The sequence below is a fragment of the Lepisosteus platostomus genome, chromosome 23, assembly GCF_059453375.1.
Source record: "Lepisosteus platostomus isolate fLepPlt1 chromosome 23, fLepPlt1.hap1, whole genome shotgun sequence".
Lineage (NCBI taxonomy): Eukaryota > Metazoa > Chordata > Actinopteri > Semionotiformes > Lepisosteidae > Lepisosteus > Lepisosteus platostomus.
In genome coordinates, this window is record NC_142633.1 from 13,930,048 (window position 1) to 13,949,401 (window position 19,354).

The 19,354-nt window shown below is 39.0% G+C and overlaps 1 long non-coding RNA gene across 4 annotated transcripts in view; it reads left to right on the forward strand.

Annotated features, from left to right (window-relative positions):
* Positions 1 to 19,354, forward strand: part of LOC148642121 (uncharacterized) — a 71,396-nt gene that overhangs the window by 12,285 nt on the left and 39,757 nt on the right. For 2 of the 4 annotated variants that reach the window (XR_015929654.1, XR_015929653.1), the window contains exon 2: positions 11,872 to 11,940. The exons of the other annotated variants lie outside the window; for them this stretch is intronic. This is a non-coding gene — a long non-coding RNA (uncharacterized LOC148642121). The remainder of the gene's footprint in view (positions 1 to 11,871; positions 11,941 to 19,354) is intronic. 4 annotated transcript variants of the gene reach the window in all.

Below are 19,354 nucleotides of genomic sequence, written 5' to 3' on the forward strand. Positions count from 1 at the left end.
ATACCATCCAAAGACCAAAGGTTTCAAAATTGTTTCATAAGGTCAATTAAAATATTATTGTGGATCATTCTCCTCACTATCGTGAAATGTTTTCTGATGTATAGTGTACTTTCATCTTCACAGAGAAACACTTTCTAGCCCGATGTTTTATCATGTTATACACTACTGGTTATATCTTTGATCGGTGCATCTGAAAAGAGAATGTGTAGGACTTCATGAGAGGTACAGCTGTAAACTGGCTTAGTTTAGGTAATTCTGCCAAGATATGCCTTTTGATTAATGACTTTGGAGATGGAAATTACCAGCATCACCTATTTATTGCATTTTGTCAGTACAGCATGAAACTTAATCTTGGTTTTACTTCAACAGCTGTGTTTCAAGAGGCAGTTTAGAATTGTTTTGTGGCAGCATTTTGTACACACGTTTATAGGTGGTAGCAATTTATAGCGGTAAGCTCTCCAATCTTATCATTTTTTTCCCATCCCATTTTCTTTTTTTATTAGCTGCATCAGGATCAGATAAGAAAAGATAAGAGGAGAGGATCTGAAAATAATGTACAAGCCCTAATTGGATGGTCAATGAAAGTTAAGGCCTGTATGAGGGAAACATCAATAACACAAGAACTCTTGGGAAAATGTTTTTCCCTTGCATTTCATTGAGTTCTGCATGGAGATATGATCATCTACAGGCAGCCTCTGTCAACTCATTGCTTATGCAGTCTCTCCTTAATGTTCTAAGTAGGAGGTTTATGATTTAATGAACCAAAAGCAGACCTTTGAAAATCTATAAGCAAAGCATCCTGCCTGATTCCACAGTCTATTGATTTTATAGGTAGCCTCATTAAGCCCCAGAGTTTCTGTAGTTATATACAGGATGAGGCAGACTAGACAGAACTTGGCTAGCCTTCATTATGAAGTAACAACCAGGCTGCAAAGTTATGTGCATATTTGTGATAAATAATGCAAGTTGCGAAAATCAGTACGCATATCACAGATTGATGTTGTGTGATGAATTCCATAGGAAACAGTGTATATTCATGCATACTCAGGGTATTTACATTGATTGCAGAGTTACCATGGGCCTCGTTTGATTAACTTTTGATGTGGGGAAAAACTGTTAAGGAAATTGCAATGAAAACTCATACAACATGCAAAAGGAAAACAGGGTAATCAGACTGTACGTAGAATCATAGGCTGCCATTCCTGCATTAGGTTACATTTGCAACTGCTCTGATTTTAGCAGTCATTTTCATTACCTCCTGACTGCGCTAATCTGAAAGTATGTAAACTTTACTAAAGGGAGAAACAGGAATGTCAAGAGCTACCAGACATCTAGTAATACATATAATATCGGCATTACTTAGGCTTGCTTTGATGCATACGAAAATAATTTATTTAACATGCATAATCTTGTATCATTTGTAAATATTTAGTTATTCAGGTGCAATAATAATGGCTGTGAAAGAATGTGGTGCCCTGCCTTCACAAAGGAGTTGGACAGCCTCTTTTCCTTGCTGGGAATTGGCTTTCCCATCACGGGGGAGAGAGAGTGGCACAGACACCAGGCAACAGAGGCAGGCTCCAGCTGCACAGTGCCTGCAATACACCTGGGCCCTCAGAGTAAACAGCTCTGCATTGTTCTCGCTTGGCTGTCTGCTCAGACGGGAGGCTGGATGAGCGTGTGTGCACGGGAGAGCGTCTGTCTGGATGTTTTCTTTTTTTTCCCCTCTCACTGCCATTTTGTGCACATTTAAAGGAAAGGCAGGGGGGAGTGCATGTATGAAATCTGTTCCTTCTTCAATCCGTTTGCTCCGATCCAAATTGCAAAGCAAAGAGAAAGGCAGACAAACCCTTCCAGCAGAGATGACAGCAAACTGAGATCTTGCTTAAAAGGAAGTATAGGCCCTTCTGGAAAGAAAAAAAAAACAGGAAAAGCCAGGGATGGACATAGAGGCCAATCTTTCTAGCAGTGAAAGGGTTAGAATTTACACCAAGCTACTGTACTGTTCCACAAATAGAGTGTCTAAGAGCACTTCATTTATATTGTATATTTAATAAATAATACAACACAGAGCTACTGTTGGGCAAATCCAAGTTCAGAAGGATTCTTTTTTTTCAATTTGGCTTCAAAGAAGAGCAGCCTTCTGTACAATTCACATGGCATTTGGTGCTTCTACATTTGAGGGAAGGGGCATTCAAGCCATTGAAATCATAGATTGCAATTCCTGATGTCATGATATGAACCAAGAAGATAGGACATGTCCATGAACAGCAGACATGGGCTGGTTGGGAGATATTACATCTGTATGAAGAAGTTATTTATTCTGATAACAAATAGGCTGTGTATTCTGTTGTGCTTAAGTATCAAACAATTGTAAAAATGGATGCATATTTAACATGAGAGGGACTTTATAGAATGGGTGAAAGCAGGAGTAGTATGGCAGATTTATTATATATATATATTTGCTGTTTGTGCCCCATGTCTGTTTTTCCTAAACGTTCTGTGCTTAGTTTAGTGCAGTTTAGAACATTGTTATAAAAGTGATTTTCTCACTAGGTGTTGTTTTTGCTGTTGCTTAGCATTGTACAGGCAGCGACAAACGTCACAAGTCCTGACAGGCTGCAGTGCCTTTTGAGAAAGTCAACAGCTCTCCAGCACTTCAACATTTAAAGTAATATTTTTTTCAGTGACATTGATTATAATTAAACAAATGAGGAAGCCACAAAAACTAAATTTGTTTATTGTACCACTACACCAGCACTATTGTAACTGAAACTACACCGTTGCCCAAAGCAAAAATAATAAATACATACTAAATACACAAGAAAATATCATTTAAAATTGTGTGTAGATAGTCAGAATGAATTTTGCTAGTTATTACACATAGCTCTGATAAGAATATTTATTTTTCAAAAGGGACTGTGTTGCACAAAAGCATATTTCAAAACACCAGAAACCCCAAGCCCAGCTACTTGCAAGCTGAAACAATACTTGGAATGAAGATAATTAACCACGCAAGCCTGACTCAACCTCATGGGCCGACCGCTTCCTAGACCTGCGGCCTGGGTTCATCCCACAGGGCTGAGTGAGTGGGCCGTGCAGCCTCTCACCCAGAGAGTTCAGAGTTTCACTCGAAGAGCTCACAGGATCTGAGGGCCACAGAATCCACTTGCAATGAGTAACAGTCTGTTGGCTTTTCTGTCTAAGGATGTGTCCTTGTCTAGCAAAGTGAATGTAGATTTTATTCACCTTGGTTTTCTTCGTCTTATGTCTTTCACATTAGTTATGAAAAAAAGCTATGACTTGCAGCTGTGGTTAATCTTTTGTCTTTTACCCAAGAATTTAAAATATACGTGCTCTCGTTCTCCTTCTTGTTCTTGTTCTTGTTCGCTGAACAGATGCCTTTATCCAGGACAAGTTACTTAGTTCACAAAACTTCCCCTTAAGTGTAGCTACAATCTAACTAGCTAATGATGCCTGAGATAGTAATATGATTATACACAAGTCCAATAAAATTACAGAAACAAAGTAAAGGTAGACACAATGAGGCCGATTAAGCACAGCACAAAAAATACTGTTCTATATTTATTAATTTGCTATGTATTCTCCTGAAAAATCGAATAGCCTCTTATTGCAGCTCTAGTCAGTTTTTGTTCTAATTCTTCTTTCCACTGATTATAATTTTATATTTTCAAGTGAAGAGCTGTTTCCGAGAGACATTAGAAAACAAATAGCTTTCTTGGTCAAGGATGTTTTTGTGCCGAAAATGTACGAAATATCCTTTTAATATTAATCAGGAGCTCATATAGAAGATTTTTTTGGGGATTGCATAAAATCAAGGTATGCTTCCCTACATTTTATGTCACTTCAGTTAAGTTTTGTTTAGTGTTCTACAGATTTTATTACCCGATGTCAAAAATTATGGATCATCAGGTTCTCACTGGGGATTGTGCAGCTGTAGTGCGTTCTCCACCCCAGAAATAAAAATAGTCTGCCAGCAAAAATCCCCAGCTATGAGAAATATTTCAAAGGGAGAATTATTGCAGGCCATAGTTAAAATTACCTCAGCAATATGTCTTTTTGGAACCTTTTCAGCAACACCTTTTTGGCTGGACGATGACATTTCATTTTAAAAATTTGGCTTTCTTGGGAAACATTTATCGCAGGCAGCAAAAACAAAAGATATGGTACCAGGATGTGAAGTGAAACATATATTTTCTCTTCATATATTGTTTTTAGCAATTCCTTAGTGGCAATAACTTTTAAGTGATGGTTCTCAAAGTATTGAATCTGTGCTAGGAGGGAGTCTGCCCTCAATCACTGCCAAATGGACTTGAGCATTTTTACAGGGAACATGGCTTTGAATCTGAACTGACAGGTGAAACCTGCACTTTAACAGGTGCTGTTTTAAGTCAGCGTCTAGCCAGTCATACAGCTAGTGAATCATTGTCTAGGACTCACACATCCAGGATGTGTGCTCCATAGAAGACAATGGAGTCTATAATTTATAAACTGTTTGCAGCAGATCGTCTCTGAGTCATTAAACGAAAGGCAAATGAATTCAGTGTATAAAATAGTACACGTGTAAAAACCACAAACCACTTAACCATGTTCAGTTCATGAGACAGGGTGGCGCAAGTTAAATACCTTTGCACGCATAGATGCCTTCACTTCTCAAAACTAATGATACAGTTTGTTCTCGAAAAGGCGCGCTAAAGTGAGTTCCAAAAAAATCCTAACGATAAACACGTCTCCCTTTCTTGTGTACCAATAAAGAGTCACAGTGGGCATTAAGTAATGTGCTCTTCCAAATCTCAGCTGCTTTGCAATGAATCGCATGGACTCAGTTAATGCAAACACAAGCAAATTAATTATAGCTGTATAGGTTTAACCAATACAAAAAGCAATTGAATCATCTTTGAATACTGGATTAAGAAAGTCTTGTGTTTAGTGTACTTTGAATATGAGCAAGGTTGTAGTTTCACTTTAGTTCTATTTTTTAATTACCTCTGCATTATGCTCTCGGCATGTGTAGCTTTGTGCTAATTCGCAAAAGTATACAGCACTTGCACTTTGTGTACGAAAAGAGATTTCTTTTAAGTCATTTGTACAGACTGACTACTGCCCCGCAACTTCGGGAGAAACAACAAAGGAGTGGCCTGTCAAAGAAAAAAAAAAGACAAACAGTGTTCCCAGCTCTTCAAGTTGACTGAATTAAAATGCAGGGATGGGTAATAAATCAAAAAGAAAAGGAAAAGAAATAACAGCCACCTTCACTCAACAAGGTCTTACAGTAGCTTAAATGTTCCGAATCTGTAATTACAACATAAGGGGAGTCAGTGTTCTGAGAGCATTGCTAATGCAGAGTCCTGTGCCTTCTTAAGGTATGTGTATGAATTTACATATGGTGGGGAAACCTAACCCTTAAGAGCCAGACTCACACTTCGTGAAGTCTCTGCTTTTGTTTTGTTACTATAGGAACTGTTTGTTTGAAGGGAAGGGTTCATCCTTGAGCAGAAAAGCAGCTTCAACAACCTTGAAAGAAGGCTTTTAATTTTTTTTTACCCATTGTGACAGCATGTTAGAAGAAGCGAGTCCCTGCGCAGGTGAAGGGGGTACAAGGAAGGGAAGGGAGAAAGGGCTTGGATAAGGCCTGCCTTTTCTACCTTGTCCATCAAAAGGTTACCGAATGTGCTTGTGTGGGATTTGTTTTCCAAGCACAGTGCAAAAGTGATCAAATGGAAGAGGAACCAGACGCAGAAGTGTAGGGCTAGACTTCACTTCATTCCTTTTTTAAAAGAGGAAACACACTTACAGAACCATTCCAAAAGGTGAAACTACTCATTTTTTTCCTTAACCTTCTATGGAATTCAGTAATATCTGAGGTAGACCTGATGTTTTGCACTTATGAAAAGAAATAAACTAAAATTCAAAAGTACCAGTGTTATGAACAAGACAACTCTAGGACTAACTGACTCAAGGTGTTTTTTTTCTTTCGAAACCTATATTTTATATTTTCCACCTGTAATTCGCATCAACATGTCTAGTTCAAACCCGAAGGACAGAGTGTCACGAATCTCTATTCTAGAGTCACACTTGAGAAAAAGAAATGGTGTTGCAGATATGCTGTCCCCCTGGAGGTGGGTGGGGGGCAATTCAGAGTTCCCACTCCAGTCAAACCCGTTTGTCTCAGGGAGGAATGTGGAACACCTGTTAAAAAACAGACTAATCAATGATGCACACGTCATAAAGAAACAAAACCAGAACTGAATTTAAGAGCCTGCAGGTGTGACATAAGTACTGATCACCATGCCCTCCAATTGCAGGGTAGGTAAAACTGAATTCAAATGAGTTAATTCACACAATTAACGCAGCTATTCATAATTGGAATAACTGATGTGCTTGCAAATAGGATTGGGATTTAGTCACACTGAGGTTTGTAATAGGAATGAAGCAATATTTCCAAGAGAGCACTCTACATTTATGCCAGAGTATTCCTATTTTTTACATATTGAGCCTTAAGTGAAGGAATGGAATTACCATTAATTAAATCGAAAGATCTATAGGCACTCTACAGTAAATAAAACATGAAAGCAAAGTTAACAAATCAGTAACACTGTAACAAAAACAAGACCCAGAAGCAGAAAAACCTCAAACGGCGAGTTGCAACATTATATGATGTTAAAACATATTCAAGCTTGATTGTGTGCATTATTAAGGATTAGGAAGCTGTGCCTGTGAATATGGTATTATGTATGCCAGAGGTCAGGAAAGGATCTTTCAATTCTTGGCATTTTCACTGTGACCCTTGTTATCAGATGTGGGCTGAGAATGAGTGGATGTAAAAGATAATATTCATTTTACTACCGCTGATGATAAGGAAGTTTTTTCTTTCAGCTACATTGCAGATACTCAGTTTTTGTGTTTTTGTCTATCAACCTTCCTATTCTGAGAACATGAAGCTTGTGCATGTATTTGTTTTTGTCCTTCTGCACTAATGACCTAAATCTCATCCGATAGCTCCAACACCCAAGAAAAAAGAAAAGAAAAGATTAACTTTAACGTTTAGGAAAAAGACTAACCTGTCAGTGGTTCAACATTTTGACTTGAGTGAAGAAAGAATTGCAGCTTTTAGCAAGACTATTTAGCACACATCCTGCTAAATTAGTGGCCTGTTTTCCGCCTTTAAAATAAGCATGTTGACCAATACAAATAGTAGCTTGGCAATACCAAGGGTTGGATTGTACTTCACATGCACAACAGGCATGTCTTCGGAGATCAAAAGAATCTTTCCCATGCTGTTTAGTGTCTCAGAAAATGTTGTACATGCATACTTGTGAAATAATACAATTTGTTGCTTACAAGCCATTTTAACCAAGTCTTCGAGTTCCCTGTGGTCATACGTTATGTCTTCAGAACGTTGACTGGTTCTGCTGTTTGATGGAAGGGGGTTATTTGTTCTGGAACAGAACAAGTCCTGGCAGAACAAGACCAGGGTAGTAGCAGACATCCTTTTGGCACAATGTGCGAGCGCTGACGTTTATGTTTTAGAAATTGCTGGGACGGATGTCTTTATGAGCTCAGTGATTTGGTCTGCAAACAGTTTGGATGGATTTCTGCCAAACACGATTTTACTTTTTGACATGCAAATTGCATCCATTTCTTTGGGCTGCTTTTGGTTGTTTAAATATCTAAATATATGAAGACATAGAGGTGTTTCCCTCAATATATAATCACCTTGCTTATCCTTAAAACAATCAATCAAAAATAGCTTTTTTGCAACTCTAAGAAACACAATACACATTTATAGTAATTAAAATCATCTGCCTTTGGAAAGGCGTTAGGCAAATGCAGTTCATTGTGTACTATTATAGAGAAATCACAGTATTAGCCTGATGATTTCTGAAAGCAGAAACTACCTCGCATTTCAGATTTTGCGACATAGTAAAAAAAAGAATGGAGATTATATTTTCTGCTCAGAATGCAGTTGTATCATAACCTTAGTTATTATACTTTTATCGTTACACATATTGAGGGAGTGGTTGTTGAGGCTCTGGACAGAAAGACTGCGTACAAATCCCTGTGTTTCACTGTTGGTCCTTTGAACAAGGTATGTCACTCAGTCAAATGACCTGTTTGATAAATGGGTACAAATGCACATCATTAACAGTAAAAGTTATTCCCAATACCTGTCCTGTATTTTTTACATATCTTGTTTAAAATATGTCTTAGTGTGATTTGTACAATCCATCATGTTTATATTGTCTCTCTTATAAATAGCATAATGAAAGCCACTTAAATCACAGCATACAACAACACACAACGTACAACAACAGCAAGTGCTCTCCTTTGGTGTAGCAATAAGATTGTTGGTAAGGTTGTCGGTTACTGCAAATTGGGTTCTGTAGTGATTAGATATACATGAGTAGAGTGATAATTTCTTTCAATGCTCCGTATTGTTTTGAGTATAGTAATTGTGTCTGAGTTGGGAAAAAAAGCTTAAATCTTAGATATGTTTATACCAACAGTCCACCTGTGCAACTGTGAGCCATAAAGTACTGTATAAATTATGTATGAACAAACAAACACAATGTTTGTAAAGCACAAAAGGCTAGTTTAACTGACTTGCCTTTTCTTATTTGTAACTTTTTTTTATGTTCTTATGTATTGTATACACAATGTTAAGTCGGATATCAGGCTGATTACTTTAGACTTAATCTGATTAATTCAGCACCAGGTTGGGGTGGAGTATTAGGAGGCAAAGCCTCTGCTTTATTAACTGGGTGTTTCCATTGCAAAGGGCCGTCACCTCTGACTGCCTACACAAGTGAAGGATTTATATGTGATTCACTGGATTAAAGCAGCACATTCATGTACAACAATTAATTCTGCAGTCACCACTGTAGAAATCTAGGAATGTCTGTCACTATAAACCTGAGCAATTGCATCATACTGGACCTTGCATAGCTAGTACCAGTATATAGAGGAAACACATTTATATAATGCTCTGCACATACAGAACATGTCTGAGTTAGGGTACCTATACATCTATCTGGGCAAACATAAACAATTATGATATAAACTTCAATTTTTAACTTTATTTAGGTCAATTACTGATAGGTAAAACTGTGTGTATGACACCTTTATTCATTATCCTGGTCTTTTAAAGTACAAAGGTATGGTGAATAATAATTTGCCAAATATATATACTTATCAGATTTACAATTTGTTTTAATAGGGTAAATTCCTATATGTGCTGTAAAGTCAACAGAAGGTTAATTGAGAAAGTGAGGTGTTCTGAATTCTGTTGAAATGGCAGAAGGGTGAACAGAACCAATCCTTCTGCTGCACTGTTATAGAACAAAGAGCCTTGAATGAAACGAACAAGAAGGAGCATCCTTGCTCAGTTAAAATCTTACGGAAAACAAAGCTGGAGAAGGAGTGGTTTTCAGAACCAAATGAAATGGGCGATAACCTTGCACAGCAGCAGATAGGATCTGTGACTTCCAGGATTTGGTTTGTACACAGCATTACGTCGAGAAGGAAAATGAAAGAGTCTGATATATTTAGAGCATTTGTCTCGTAGTGGCAGGGTATGTGCGAGACTCGCTGTGGTGTTAGTGTGGGCCCTCCACCCTTCCTATATAGAAGTCTCTCAAAGTTTGCTGGGAGGGGTTGTTAACAGGAGATATTTTTCACTTTTCTGTCCCGTTAGCAATAAGTGTGGTTTACTAAATCAAGCCTCACTGCATAGACATAACATTGTCTTTACAAAGGGATGTGTTTACATTCCTGTTGTGTGGCAGGATGCTCATATGTGTCTGAAGCCTTATCTCTGGCATTTGGTTTGTGAAAGACCCGTAACAGTGCGCAGCTAACACACAAAAGACAGAACAGGTTTGGACAGTGCTCCACAGGGTGAAACACAGTTTCTGCAGTGCAAAGTTCAGCATCACACAAGGGGAGAGACAAAGCTTTTTCAGTTCTGATCTCAGGGGTAAACCTTCCTAATACAGTCAGTAATTTACCAATAGTCTTTTTAAACTGGTTAGGAGATCGAGAATGGGCTGAGGACAGTGTCTTTAGTTTAATTTTTTGATGAGGCTCTGTGAGATAAGGTAGTGTCAGAGCACATTCAAACCATTTATATATCAAGACCTTCCTGTCAGGAAGGCAGAAGCCAACATCTTTTTATTTTTAATAGCACAAGCAGTTTTTTTGTAATAAAATGTAAAATTGTAAAAAAAACATGCATTCATAGTCAACACTCCTTTTAAGCAAATTGCAGTATACAGTTTACTCTGCAAAATGATTGTTCATAACTGGAAGCCATCCAGCAAGAAAGATAAAAGGCACTAATGGGAGATCTTGTCTGCCCATCCCCACTCACTGAGCAGTGCAGAAAAGAGTGTTAGAAGCCAAGACATGAAGAACTTGTTGGTGATTCCTCATTCAGAAGGGTACGCAATGCAAAAAGCATATTTGAAAACTTGTTAGCAGCTATAGTTTCCTGACCGAGAACCAAAAAAACTCTACTTTAAGAAGCTCTATCTGCTTTGACAGTTGTTGTCATATTTCAGCACACTGTGATTGCCTGTATTTGGTTATTCATGCTTTTGGGTTTTTTTTTTCATCTTTTGCCTCAAAGGCACCTTTAAGAAAACATGGGATTATAAATTCCAACAAACCAGGCTCTTCCTTCTAGTCTCTTTCCCAGTCTAAGGAACATTTAAATGATATGTAAACGAATAACAATAATGTACTGAAAAATATCAATAACACAGAGAAAGCAATAGACTAACCATCTCTTCAACCTGCTCCTCAATTTTCTAAATAAATAGCCCCTGTATGCAGAAAGGGATAGGGTACCGATTACTAGTTTTGTACTGTGAGCAGGTATTATGGCTTGCAGGAATTTTTGTATTTCCTGCAATGTGTTTTTTTTTTTTTTCACTTGGAAGCCTTCCGAGAAGGCCTGCCAGTTACACTAAACATCCCTTCTGCACTTTTCCTGAGCACCCCAGTAGTGTGTCATGTTGATACATGGTGACATCCCCAATCAGCGGGGACCCAGATGCCTTCAAAAGGCTGAATCAGATTCAACCCCAGCTTCCACTGATCCTCCTACACAAATTGTTTCCCTCTGTGCAAATGTATCCGGCCACAGGACACAAATAACTAGATACAGCTCTCTATAATGACATACAGTGGACAAAAGGCTGGAATTATAAAAAAAATCACTGCTTTCATCATTCCTGCTGTTACTGCTGCCGTCTGCAGAGGCCTGCTTAGAAATTTAAAAATATTCCAGCATAAAAGAAGGAACAACATACACTCCTAACAAAACTGTAGGAGGGGGACAACATAGGTTAAGGTGAGAGTAGATCGGTTTTCAAACCCCCCACTCTCTATATTATGAAGGTAACAGCAACGCTTTTAGGTGATATCAAGGAAAGAAAATCCAGACATTCTTAATAATTGTATTTTTTCCATATTTGTTTCATATTAAACATTTAATTCATTTCCTGAATTCATTCGTTTGCTGAGTTAATCTTGCCTTACACATTAACTTCACAAGAGGGTCCATTCTACTTCGGCTTGTTTTGCCTAGTGTTGTCATGTCCCCTGTGCTGCTATGGTCTTCGTTGTGCACCACTGGAACCTTTGGCCAACAAGCACAAAGGAATGTGTTGAAGAGGTATTGTTGTGGTACTGAAAGTAACCTAACAAATCTGCAGCATTTGTGTGAGATGAATATTGTGACTGTACTTGTAATTTCTAAACATATTTTAACATTTGTTGAAATACACCAACCCAGTATGTTGACTGTATGTGAGGAGCATGCCCCCCATATTTCTTTTTTGTATGTAGTGCCTGTCTACTGTTATCAGATCCTTCTGAGGAGGCCTGGAAGTGATTAGGGCATAGTGCAGCATTCAGGTATGTTTTTAATGCTTTTTCATGTACAGGGCAAAGGGAGGTTCAGACTTAGAGAATAAAGCCCCTTCTGTCCTGGAAACGTCTGGACAAAATCAAATCAGACGAAAAGCATGGTGCAAAGGAAGGCTTCAGTCACTTTCAGGACCAGCCAGCACTGCCATGAATGCAGGTAAAGCAAAGTTCAGCAGGAAATCTAATTAAAGGGCAGAAATTGTTTTAAGCGTCTGGCTGCTGCACCATATTTTGTCTGACAAAATAATTATTCAGAGGAACAAGTGCTGTCTGCGAGTTTTTCAGTTCAAACACCAGTGCGCTGATATTACAACTTTTTTTCTTCTCAGAAAAAGCCTACTGTAAGCAGGTTATTAGCTCAAGGAACTGCAATTACAACTCAGATAAACTGAGAGCAAATTAATAACTTCTTTTTTATCTGTGCCCTCCCAGCACACTGCGAGTAAAAATACCGTTGTGCCTCATATAAATCTGAACATTGGACCAGTCTTATCTGCATTGCCTGGAGTCCCAGCCTCAGTGCAGGGTTGTAGCTGTTCTCAATCTGTCATCTCTTAACTGTATTCTGCAAGTGCTGAGGTGAGCTCTGTTATGAAAGGAATTCATTCAAAGAAGTCACTTGGGTCTGTAATAGAAAACCCAAGGGGAAGAGAGAAGATTAATTTTGTTTGAAAATAATAGAAACTTTTTAAAAATAAGGGCGTGGGGAGAGTGGTTAGGGAATTGGCATTGAATGTAATTAAGAGTGGGCAACAGAGTTTTCAAACTCTAAATGAAGCTGACATTAATTTCTGGTTGAATACTTCCGTTGCCCGTGGCACACAATGAATCCACTAACACACAAACACAAGGCTCTTTAATGAAGCCTAGATTTTTTGTTTGTTGTTTTTTTTTTAGACTATCCCAAACTGTAAAACACAAGGATCTGAGCGAACTGAGTAAACAGTGGAGTGATGCCTGGAGTGCAGATTAACGCAACTGAAACACCACTCTCCCCAGAGCCTTCTCCAGTGCTTGCTTAGTTGCCATGGAGACCCAGGCTCACAATAGTCTCTCACGCTCCCGACAGGCGAATCCCAAGTGCCCCCAGAGACGGTGACACTGGGACAGCATCTCCTGCACCTGGCTGAGCGACAAGGAGGGAGGCAGGCCTGCAGAGACAGGCCCCTCACCACAGATGTGCAGCACCTGTAGCTCAGTGCACCACTGCCGCCTTCTACACACGTTCATGGAAAGAGAAAGAGGGAAAACAGAAACTTCCAGATTTAAAGCAACATGTCTAGGAGCTGTTTCTTATTTTTTTCATCGGATATTGGCAATGCTACACAGCAATCACACGGATTTGCATTTGGAACTTGAACAATGAGCAGCAGCCACACTTAAGTGTAACCACTTCTAGGACATGAACAGGCAGGCCATGGCCACATGGATAGCGATCTGGGTTATGCAGACAACCCATTAATTAACATCTGGAACCCAAAGCAGAAAAAGCCCCTGGCTGTACATTGACTGTATGCACCGTATTTAAGTAGAGTTTGAGAGCCATGTGGTTTAAGACGTGGCTTCATTTTTTTTTCAGCATAGCCCTTGTTTCCTTGAAGATCATTTGGTGTTTCTCACATTCCCAGTCTCTGGCACTTTGCATATAATTTTGGAGGTGATGACAAAAACTCTCAAACTGATTGAAAATGGCAGCAAGCTTGCTTTACAATAATTACTAGATGTCACTGTTTGAAAACGTTACTCTGTGACTCACATCTGAATCTAAGTGTTTTAAATCACTGCGTGAACTAGTGCTGGTTTGTGCACAGAAAGCAAATGAAAAAGATTTTATAGGTGTCAACTTTTAAATAGGCCAGTTGAATATGTTTCAAAGACTTTGATTAAGGTAATAGATTAATACAGTACTTTCTTTTCTGGCTTAAGGCTTAACCAATAACCTCCCAAAAGCCTTTGAATTATGACTTCATTTTCTCCACTGAGGGACAGCATGATCCATTACAGCAGGCGATCATTCAGTTACTGCTGGGTATAGAATATTAGATCATCTTGGCCAGTGGATTTTCCTGTCTATTGAGTTTTTATTTTAGTACTGATTCTCACTATTCATTTCCCGAAGAGGCTCCCTTATAATTTCTTTTTCTTTTTAATTCTGATTTGTTTTTAAATCTCTAGACCCTTTTGCTTCAACATGGTAAACAGACAGGTCTGGGTCATGCTGTCAGGGCCTTTTTCCTGAGCATCCTGGGATTTGTAGTCAAGCACTCTCAGACAGCACCTTTAAACTCCAAGGCGGCTTTTGAGCAGTAAATTGGTTAAGTTCATGAAAGAGCAAAGGAGTGAAACTACGGTAAATTGTTTCCCACTCTTTCACATTGTGGCGACTCTTAAACAAACCATGTCAGACCCCAAACGATTGTCTCCGGTGCAGTAACTGGCTGCCAGTTCTGTTATAGCGGAGGCCTATTTTTAATCAGCAATATGTATTCCATCTTGGCTTTTTTGCTATGAGGAAATGCAAATCAGCTGAGTGCTATGCGTACAGGCAAATAGATTTGTCATTCAGGAAAGACTAATGCTGCCATGATGCCTTGCAGACGCAATCTGACGACGAGCTGAAGGGAAATGGGGTCCCCAAGGGGCCGATAAGCCCAGTCCTGACTGTGGAAGGAGGGGGGTGACGGGAACAGGAGGGTGGAGAGAGGGGAACAGCAGGCTAATTAATTACACATTGGCTTCTGGGAGTTTTGATTCTAAATGCCAGTTAGGTCCCCATGAGGCGACACAGTTAACAGCTTGCGCGCTATGCACAAAACAACAGGGTGAGGAGAGTGTCTATATCTGTGCATGGATGAAAATGGCTGGGGGGTGGTGTGGGGGGTGTTAATTGGAAATAGTTCTCGATGGATAGTTGCTTTGCAACCCTTCTACTTCTCCAGCAGCCACCAGATGGATTATTTTTCTCTCTTTTAAGGAAGCATATCCCACTGCAATGCTCTCATTTCCAGTCATGTATAATTCACCGGTCTTGTTTTTCCACAGTTCAGCTTTCTTCTGAGGGGCACATTTGGCTATCTGCAAATTAGCCTTATCTCTTTTCCTTTGATGAGAAAGGATGCCACACAGTCCCAGAAATAAAGACATTGAATACCTCCCTTTGTGCATCACTGAAACATTTTCTGAGGTCTTATACACACATGAAATATTGTATAAGTAAAATGTATTAATAACAGATGTATCATCCTTTTCTTCCCATGGAAAATAGTACAAACAGATTGATTACTGTGCATGGACCTGTGCAGACCAGGCCACTGCCTGCCTTTTCCCAGGAGTCCCCAGTGACCAGACAGGATACCGAAATGGGCCAAACCGAGACTATAAAGGATGGGATTGAGTAGGTCGGGTGTTCCTCGGTCTTTTGCACTCGATGTCCTTGGAGAAGTCACCCAAATTCCCTCGTTTCCATTTTGCTTCTGGAAGCAAATAACTCAGACTGTCAAAGTTTCTTTCTCTGTGAACAATCTCCACCCAAATAGGCATGTAGCAGTAAGTCTGGTTCAATTGCATCTGGTGATTCTAAATGAGCTTTTAAAGGTTCAATATAAAGGAGAAATTCCAAATTAAACAAAGACAGAAGAGACTTTCTTATTCTAATAGCATTGATTCTCCACAAACAGGAATTTAATGCACAAATTTGTTTGTGCTAAACATCTCTGGGAACTATTTTTCTCTTATAGTATGTAATATAACACATGAACAGATTCTATCATCTGTACAAAATTGAATTGCATGTGTTCCAGGCTGAGTGTAATATAATTAATAATATTATGCAAATAATAAATCATTTATCATGTTTATTCAGTGCGTACCAATATGTTACCATATGTACTAATTCCTTTCCTAGCTGCTGCGTGCACGTTGTGAACCAATCCATATGGCAACATACATATCCAATATCTTAGAATTAATGTGAGGGCTGTGTCACTCCTGTTTGGTGATAGTCTGTGTGAACGTCCTACAATCTAGACTGCTGTCTGTTTGGTCAGGGTGGACAGTTGTCATTCATTTTCTCCACTTCCACAATATCTGCACTGAAAAGCTTCTGATCCTGCTTTCAGAAGTGTGCCTTTTGCCTCCAGTGATTGGTTTTGCTCCTTCTGGGTTCTGTGGTAATGGCATGTTTCCATATGGGGAAGTTGGCAGCCTCTTTCTGAAGATTCCTACCATATGTTTCACCGCCTTACAACTGGGCTTTCCAATATGTACAGTGCCTGTGGCCTATGTACTTTACATGTTATAATGACAATAAGTCTCTGCTCTCCTCTCTGGCTCATACACTATATCCTTATATATATTTACATATATCTGGCAGTATATCTAAATATGTTTTCACATCTACTTTTGTTGGGATTTAAGCTCATATTGGAAAATAAGCATGTCAGTAAACTTAAATATAGTATAAAAACTACAAACAGAATTTGTCCATTCCACCTATATTCTGAAGGATTTTTACAAGATCAAATCCCAACCTGCATGCACCATGACTTTCCTCTTTTATAAAAGCCTAGAAATCAACATATGCATTGATTATTGTTTCATTGCATTGGGTTTTTTTTCATACACTGGTACCAGGGATGAAATTAATGTGCATGAATGTGCACATGCAGTACAAATATTAAAAGGTGTTTCATTTTCCCAACCAGATGGTTATTTTCACTTTGTAAGTTAATTCAGCTTGATACACGTAATTTAATTCTTTTAGCAAATGCCTCCTGACCTGTGATAAAACCAAGCCAAGCCGTGTAAGTCAATCGTCAAACAGATTGCCAAAGCTATGAACACAGGTCACAGTTCTTTGTCCTAGCAAGCTACTCGGTGCTGCCGCTGAATGTCTTAGTTTAAACAAGAGACAGTTTAAACAAGAGTGACGGTCTTAATCTCAGTGTTGTTCTTCCTTTTTCTTTTTCTATTTCCTATGGTCTAATCATACAAATTGTGAATTTCAGCTGAACACAAGCTTTTTTCTGTAATCACATTTCATGTTAACCTGAGCAACTAGTGTTTTATTTCCCATATTTAGTGTCTAATTTGGCTGTGGTTTTCATTAGTCACATATTGCAGTATTAGAGAGTGGCACTTACTTCCCCGAGGGACACTTTGAAAAACTTCTGTTCCCCTGAGTGTAATGATAGTAAATTGCTGAACAACCTACCTGCAGTAGCTTCTGTTAAGGATATTAAGCAGCCTTCTAGGCTTGAAATGAAGACTGAATGCAAAACTGCACTGAAATTGACAGTGATTCTGCAAGTAGGGGCAGGAGATTTGGGCTTTCATGGCTTTTTTTCTTGATTTAGTGTTGATATCCTCTGTTTAAGGGCACTTTAATAAAAGCTCTTTGGACCTGGCAGAAGCAAAATGCCATTTTCAGGGCTGGAAAACATGTTCAAGGAGTCTTTGACAAGAGGCAGATCAGAAAGATTTGCTCTAGCTTTTATCTCTAAGGTAGGTTCAAACACAGTTCCCAATGTGAGGAGACAGGGCTAAAGCCTCACCCAACCTCACACTGACTGGGGAGTTTTTGAAGATGCTAGTCAGTCCACCTGCTTAGCAGTAGACATCATCTCTTGCCATGTGTTTGTGCTTGCATGTAATTAGAGCCTTCTCTTTGTTTATCCATTATCATGGGTCTGATGTCCTTTTTCTCTCCCAGTTGGACAGAAGGAGTGGGTTCATGGCACACTTCTTGCTACATTAAAGTTAGATGTATTCTCTTTGAAGAGCAGGGGCCCCCTTGTGCTGCCGAAAGGGAGGCTGGGTCTTGTTCCACAGCTTGTAAATATTTCACTAATGAGCCGAACTCTTCCCTCCCTCGAGCTCCTTAGCTCTGTGGACCTGTGTCCAGCTGATTTAAAACAATGTAACTGAGTTGTTTCCTCTGATTTTTTTAGATCACTTAGACAGCAAAGCAGACTGGAATGATACTTTTAACAGTGCAGTTAATGTACAGATACCTCCTCTCAGTCCATTTTGACTATAACTAATAGCCAAACAAGGCGTGCCTGAAAACTAAAGGACTCTCTTTTAAATCCTCATACCCCTCTGCAATGCTTCTAGAGAGGCCCTGCTGACATTCACACAGGCTCAAAAACTGCTATTGGGGAAGGAGCCATGCCAATTGCTGTCCTTGATCAATGCCACCATATGTGCCATTGATCTGCAAATGCCAGTTTTAACAGTGCATGGATGTTAACAAGGCATTGCCTTAGGAAAGCCATACTGTGGCATCCCTGCTAGAACAGTGAGTTTTTAATGCAACATTTCTGTTTCATGAGCCGGAAAAGAAAGACATTAGTTTCATTGTCCTTTGTTGTAGCTAGTGCACTGGAGTGACCTCCTCTGCACGATGTGTTTGAAAATAAATAATTTTGTCTTGACGGTAGTTCTGATGTTGCACTGGACAGAGCATTGCTTCATGACTCTCTGCAGTGAAGTTCCTGTTTGTTGAGAAGTCCCACACCACAAGGAAACTCAAACCAGATTAAACAGCCAGTATATTACTTATGTACATGTATATATCATCCACTTACAGTATGTCAAGAGAACAGAGACAAACGGATAGCATGCATAGACTGTGGTATGTTTCCTGCAGTCATTTAGATTTTGTTTAAAAGATAAAAAAAATACAAAATATTAAATGCTTTTGTTCATTTACCTCTAGTACAAATAGCATATTTTGGTCTTTTCCATCCTTCTTCAATGCAGGTTGTTATATAAATGATCTTGCACTGTTCAGCATCTGAATAGCCTACCATTTTGGAAGAAAATTTCTTTAAGAGCAAACAATCATTTTCACACAATACACTTTCTTTTATCACTCTCATTTCTCACACAAAGTGGAATTCACCCCTTTATAGACAGAAAGAATAAACCTTAAAATTACAGTGAAGCGTGCAAGGCCAGTCTGAAAAGATACTGATTTTTTATTGGCAAGCCGTAACCTGTAACGTTTATTGTGTAAAGAGAAGTGAAATATTTTAGACACCACATCGCAACAACCTACAAACACAGGAGTCACATTTACATCAGGGAATGCTGTAAAAAAAAAGTAACTACAATTTCCTTCATTCAGATGCTTTTCTCAGAGTTTGTTTTTGAACTTTTTGTAAAACATATTTAAAAGGTGGCAGAGGTATCATTTCCTTTATTTTCATTTATATCACCTTGACTGAGCTGAACTATAAGGACATGTTTTAGGCCTGTTGTCTTGGACTAGTCCCACATGGGAACTTCACTTCAAAGTGTAACTAAAAACAGTTCTGTCAAGGTCAGTTAATGCAGAGGTAGGACTGAATGTCGGGGAGAGATGAAGTCAAGAATGTGAAGATCTTTCAGAGGAAGTTCT